This window comes from Mandrillus leucophaeus, unplaced genomic scaffold (assembly GCF_000951045.1).
Source record: "Mandrillus leucophaeus isolate KB7577 unplaced genomic scaffold, Mleu.le_1.0 Scaffold549, whole genome shotgun sequence".
In the NCBI taxonomy this organism is placed as follows: domain Eukaryota; kingdom Metazoa; phylum Chordata; class Mammalia; order Primates; family Cercopithecidae; genus Mandrillus; species Mandrillus leucophaeus.
In genome coordinates this window covers 998730-1005239 of record NW_012105908.1, presented here as the reverse complement: position 1 = coordinate 1005239, position 6510 = coordinate 998730, and positions in this window count along the sequence as shown.

The window sequence follows — 6510 nt, the reverse complement described above, 5'->3', positions numbered from 1 at the left end:
TGGAGGTTGCAGTGAGCTGAGATCGAGCCATTGCACTCCACCCTGGTCAACAAGAGAGAAACTCCATCTCAAAATAAACAAGTAAATAAAAGTTTACCAATACTCTGAAACCATCTTTTCTTTATATCATATATGTAGTTCTTATCTTTAGCCATTCTACCCCTGGTGGTTACACACTCAAAATTGATAAGATCATTTTCTCCTGGGTTGTCATCACTTTCTGGTAATCATTTCCTCTTACTGATGACTTGGTTGTACCTTTGAAGCAAGGCCCATGGTTAAAGTTCATGTCGTTTCTTCTAGCCCCGTTCCATTTTGATAGATAGGTATTAAGAATGGACCCAAGCAAGGCCGGGTGTGGTGGCTCACGCCTGTAATCCCAGCACTTTCAGAGGCCGAGACAGGCAGATCACAAGGTCAGGAGTTCAAGACCAGCCTGACCAACATGGTGAAACCCCATCTCTACTAGCATTTGGGTGAAACCTCAAATGCTAATTACAAAACTCTCATGTTGATCAGAGCTAAAGTGGGTGTTGTAGTCACCTTTGGAATGTGGCCTTTTTTTTTTTTTTTTTTCTGAGACAGGAATGTGGCCTTTCATTGAATGTTAGCTAACAATTGCTGAAATACATATTCCTAATTAGGGCACAAACCAGTCTTAGGGTGTAGATTTAAACAAACATACACACTGATATCACATTGCTTATGCTAGAAACTAGCATTTGGAGAAAACAAAAAACTACAGTCAACTTAGAATGGGTCACAAGCAAAGCCCCAGTTCATCTGTCGGCCTGCATGACTTGCATTGCGCTGTTCCCAAGATGACACCAGGAGGCATTTTGTAAATAATGAAATGATACTTTTATATCCTTATTGTGCTTAGTGTATTTGTTTCTGAAAGTGACCCTGTGAGAAAATCCTAAGCAGAGAAGTAAGAGAGAAGTGGGGGGAAATCCTAACCAGTGGTGACAGCAAAAAAGTGATAATATCAGAGATGGATTGGGGCCCCCAAGGCAGAAGTCGGTTTCTCAACTTGGTCCAGGCATTGGTCAGTCCAGGATTAGATGTCTTCAGAAGTATCCTTTCTGGTAATTGGCATCATTTCCCCCACTCATCTTTCAGTCCCTCTTCACAGGAAAATCAAGACTTCACAATGGACACGGAGTACCATAGTTCACACAAATAAACCTATGCTAAAAATATATGGAAGAAGACGGCTGGGCACAGTGGCTCATGCCTGTAATCCTAGCACTTTCGGAGGTCAAGGTGGGGAGATCACCTGAGGTCAGGAGTTTGAGACTAGCCTGGCCAAACCCCATCTCTACTAAAAATACAAAAATTAGCTGGGTGGGGTGGTGAGTGCCTGTCATCCCAGCTACTCGGGAGGCTGAGGCAAGAGAATCGCTTGAACCCAGGAGACAGAGGTCACAGTGAGCCAAGATCATGCCACTGCACTCCAGCCTGGGCAACAGAGTGAGACTTTATCTCAAAAAAAAAACAAATATATATATATACACACACACACACACACACACACACACGCAATTATTTTCAGTGAAACCTAAGGGAGCTCTTTTTAAAACAAAACTGTCTTGATAACAAAGCCACACAAATTTTTATCTTATTAATAAAGCAAGTCTGCTTCTGGTAACTTCTGTACCTTGAACTTTCAGGTGGGGGGGGTTAGAAAATTAACTTATGCCATAAAACACTTTATAATTTTATTTCTTGGAATGGAATTAACTCTCACAAATTTTTATTGATTCTGTGCATGAAACCGTTTATACTTCTAATTAGAAATTGGAGAAATAGCATATTTTTTGGCTGTTTAGTGTCAAGGTCATTCGAAATTACATTTTGCAAGCAATTTTTCAGAAGAACTAGTCAACACATTTGCTTTGAAAATATATGTGTATGGCTTTAATAAAAACTCGTGTGACTTTAATGGTTTCATTAATTTTCCATCAGTGATGTGATCTATTGATTTTTCCATTATAAATATTTGTGCTTACCATGCTCTAAAATGTATTTTTAAAAATAATGTTTCATTACATAAAGATGACATTTATTTTTTACAGCCTAGAAATGCGAAGCTGATTTTATTTTTTAACTAAATCACTATCTAAAACAGCTGAGCAAAAAGTGATTTGGGGATGGTTTAGCAGTGTTTTTCCTGTTTAAAAACTTCCATTTGGCCGAGCACGGTGGCTCATGCCTGTAATCCCAACACTTTGGGAGGCCAAGGCGGGTGAATCACTTGAGGTCAGGAGTTCGAGACTAGCCTGGCCATCATGGTGAAACCCCATCTCCACTAAAAATATAAAAATTAGCCGGCGTGGTGGCAGGCACCTGTAATCCCAGCTACCTGGGAGACTGAGGCAGGAGAATCGTCTGAACCTGGGAGGTGGAGGTTGCATTGAGCTGAGATGGTGCCACTGTACTCCAGCCTGGGCAACAGAGTGAAACTCTGTCTCAAAAAACAAAACAAAACAAAACAAAAGTATATTTCATCAAAGTGACATGCTTTTATCAGAGAAAATGTGGAAATACAGAGAGAATAACTAAGTTATACTACTTGGAGTTAGCAATGAACACCAAATCTGAGTAGATTAAGCAGAAGGGAGCTTACGGGAAGGATATTAGAGGACATAGAACCCAGGATCTGCTGAGGACCCAAGGTGAGAGGGAACTGATGCCAGTGTTGTGCGGGAATGGCTGGCTACAAGAACCACAGCAACAGAAACTACATAATCAGAAAAACCCATTAGCAGTGCAATGAAGATTGCGTGCAGTAAATATCTTTGACCATACTCACAGCCTTGGGACGTTAGATCAAGATGCAAAATACTAGGAAAATACTTAATTATCCAAATCATGGGTCATGTGCTCATACACTGGCTGTACCAGAGAGAGGAAATGGTGAATCTGGCCCCTTCAGCTTTTGTTGTGGCACTGTTCCCACCAAGACTACCTACAACGGGTATTCTGCACCAGGAAGATGGGTATACTAACAAGAAATCTGGCATTGAATTGGATACTAGAAATTATCCAATTCCCACCCAAAAAAGACAAAATCCCCCAGAGAGATGTTAGAAAGTGTCATACCTAAGCTTACCACTCAAAGAAAACTTAATATTTGGGTATCTTTCCTTTTAAGACTTTTCTATGAATTTTTCTTCTATGTACATAGCTTACATCATGAAATCCAAAAACAATTTTTAAAAATCCTACTTCCTTCAAACACCAATGTAGCATAAGCATTTATTTTTCATGGGATTAAAATCTCGATAGTCATTGCTAATGGTCAAATAATTATCCGTAACACATGTAATAGTGAACTTAAAGCATTTACCTACTGTTGGAAATTTAGATTGTTTCTTTTTTTCTTTTTTTTTTTGTTTGTTGAGACAGCGTCTCATTCTGTCACCCAGGCTAGTGTGCAGTGGCGTGATCTTGGCTCACTGAAATCTCTGCCTCCCAGGTTCAAGCAATTCTTCTGCCTCCACCTCCTGAGTAGCTGAGATTACAGGCACCTGCCACCATGCCCGGCTGATTTTTGTGTTTTTAGTAGAGACAGGGCTTCACCATATTGGCCAGGCTGGTCTTGAACCCCTAACCTCAAGTGATTTGCCTACCTTGGCCTCCCAAAGTGCTGGGATAACAGGCATGAGACACTGAGCCCAGCTGGGAATTTAGATTGTTTCTAAGGAAAAATACCTCTGTAATTGTTGGTACAGGAGTTGCAGATCAATTTTTTCAATTGACTATTCATTGTCTAGTGAATCAGATTCAGGTTGTATGTCTCAGTTCGGGCTGCCATGACAAACATACCATAGACTTGGTGGGCTAAACAGCAAACATTTCTCACAGTGCTGCAAGCTGGAAGTCCAAGATCAGGGTGCCTGCAGACCTTCGTCTGGTGAGGACCCACTTCCTGGTTGGCAGATGGTGGTCTTCTCACTGTGTCCTCACAGGGTGGAGACAGAAATCAGCTCTCTCATGTTTCTTCTTATAAGGGCACTAATTCCATTCATGAGGGCTCCACCCTCAAGACCTAATTACCTCCCAAAGGCCCCACCTCTTAATACCATCACCTCGAGGATTAGGATTTCAACATATTAATTTGGGGGGAACAAAAACATTCTGCTCATAACAGCATGCAACCAAAGCGCTTGCACGGGGCCTTGGATCAGTTAAATTGGGGCTTGTTAAATTAAATTTAGCCTAAAGCTGCCTCTTTACATATTTGAAAGGTTTCTCCCTACATAGCAGACTGTAACCTAACTGAATGTATAAACAGACTGTAACATATTCTTCTTCCAACTACTGAGTTTTGGCCAATCGAAGGTGGCCAACTGTTCAAACTGGGTTCACATAAGGCAAATGCCGAGCTGTAACCAGTCTGGCTATTTCTGTACCTCTCTTCCATTATCTGTGTATCACTTCTTTTTCTGTCCACAAGTTTTCTTTGACTATGAGGGAGCACTGGAGTCTTTTTAAATCTGCTGTGATTCTGGAGGCTGCCTGATTAATGAATCAATCTTTGCTCAATTAAACTTTGATAAATTAAATTTGCCTAAGGTTTTTCTTTTAACAGTTGGTGTCAGAAGTGGGATTCAAAGTAGGGCTTCTGTCAACCCCCAGGAGCACTGAGTGACCAAACAAGGTACCTGCTAGACTCATTTTGTCCTTCCTCTAGAAACACCTGGGTAAGTTCTCAGATTCTGAAGCTCCTTGGATTTGTGTTTTGAGCTATCTAAGTTTGAGCACAATTTTTTTTTTTAATCTGAACTGGGTTCAGACGTCACAACAAAAATTGGGCCACGTCCAGGTGTTACCAGAAAGGGGTCCTCATTTAGACCCCAAGAGAGGGTTCTTGGATCTCACACAAGAGATAATTCGGGGTGAGTCTATAGAGTAAAGTGAAAGCAAGTTTATTAGGAAAGTAAAGGAATAAAGAACAGCTACTCCATAGACAGAGCAGTGGCATGGGCTGCTTGACTGAGGATACTTATAGTTATTTCTTGACTATATGCTAAACAAGGGGTGGATTATTCATGAGTTTTCTAGGAAAGAGGTAGGCAATCCCAGGAACTGAGGGTTCCTCCCCTTTTAGACCATATAGGGTAACTTCCAGACGTTGCCATGGCATTTGTAAACTGTCATGGTGCTGGTGGGAGTGTCTTTTAGCAAGCTAATATATGATAATTAGCATATAATGGGCAGTGAGGATGACCAGAAGTCACTTTCATCATCATCTTGATTTTGCTGGGTTTTGGCCAGCTTCTTTACCACAATGTGTTTTATCAGCAATACGTTTTGCACCTGGGACAGTATGTACAAAGGCCGCAGAGCGACAGAAGTGAGGCCAATTCCATTAAATGCAGAAAGGTGAGTGTGAAGTTGAAGCACCAGGGTGGGAAGAGAGGCAGGAATTGAGCATGGAGAGGTTATACTATGTAAACAATTTTTTTTTAGGATTTGGCAGTGCATCTTTTAAGCATTACATCTGTGAACATGTTTCCTGGAAAAGAAAAGAAAAGAAAAGAATAGAAAAGAAACAAAGTCTCGAATCAATGACCCCAGCCAGCCTCCACCTCACAAAAACTAGAAAAAAAGAGGGCAAATAAAACTTATACAGAAGAATGGAAATAATAAAGATCAGAGTGAATATTAATGAAAACAAAACAGAAGAAAATTAAAAATCAACGTAATAATAGCTAGTTCAGTAAAAAGAGTTCAATGCAATTGATAAAACTCTAGCAAGAGGTCCATTAGAGGTTCTGGTTAGTGCAATAAAGCAAGAGAAAGAAATTAAAAGGTCTCTAGCTGTAAAGAAAAAATCAAGACTATCTTTACTCACAGAGAACATGATTATCTATATGCAAAATCCTATGGAATCTACAAAAAGGAGCTACTAGCACTAATAAGTAAGCTTAGCAGGGCTGCAAGATAAAATAGAAATATAGAAAAATGCTGTGTGGCCCAGGCTGGAGTGCAGTGGTACGCTCTCAGCTCACTGAAACCTCCATTTCCTGAGTTTAAGCAATTCTCCTGCCTCAGCCTCCCGAATAGCTGTGATTACAGGTGCATACCACCATGCTGAGCTAATTTTTTTGTATTTTTAGTAGAGACAAAGTTTCACAATGTGGGCCAGGCTGGTCTTGAACTCCTGACCTCAAATGATCCTACCACCTCAGCCTCCCAAAGGGCTGGGATTACAGGGGTGAGCCACTGTGCCCAACCTCAAGTGTATTTCTTTATAGTAGCAACATTCAATTAGAAATTGAAATTTACGCAAGGTGCAGTGGCTCACACCTGTAATCCCAGTACTTTGGGAGGCCGAGGTGGGCGGATCACAAGGTCAGGAGATTAAGACCATCTTGGCCAATATGGTGAAACCCTGTCCCTACTAAAATAGAAAAAATTAGCCGGGTGTGGTGGTGCATGCTTGTAATCCCAGCTACTTGGGAGGCTAAGGCAGAGGAATTGCTTGAACCCGGGAGGTGG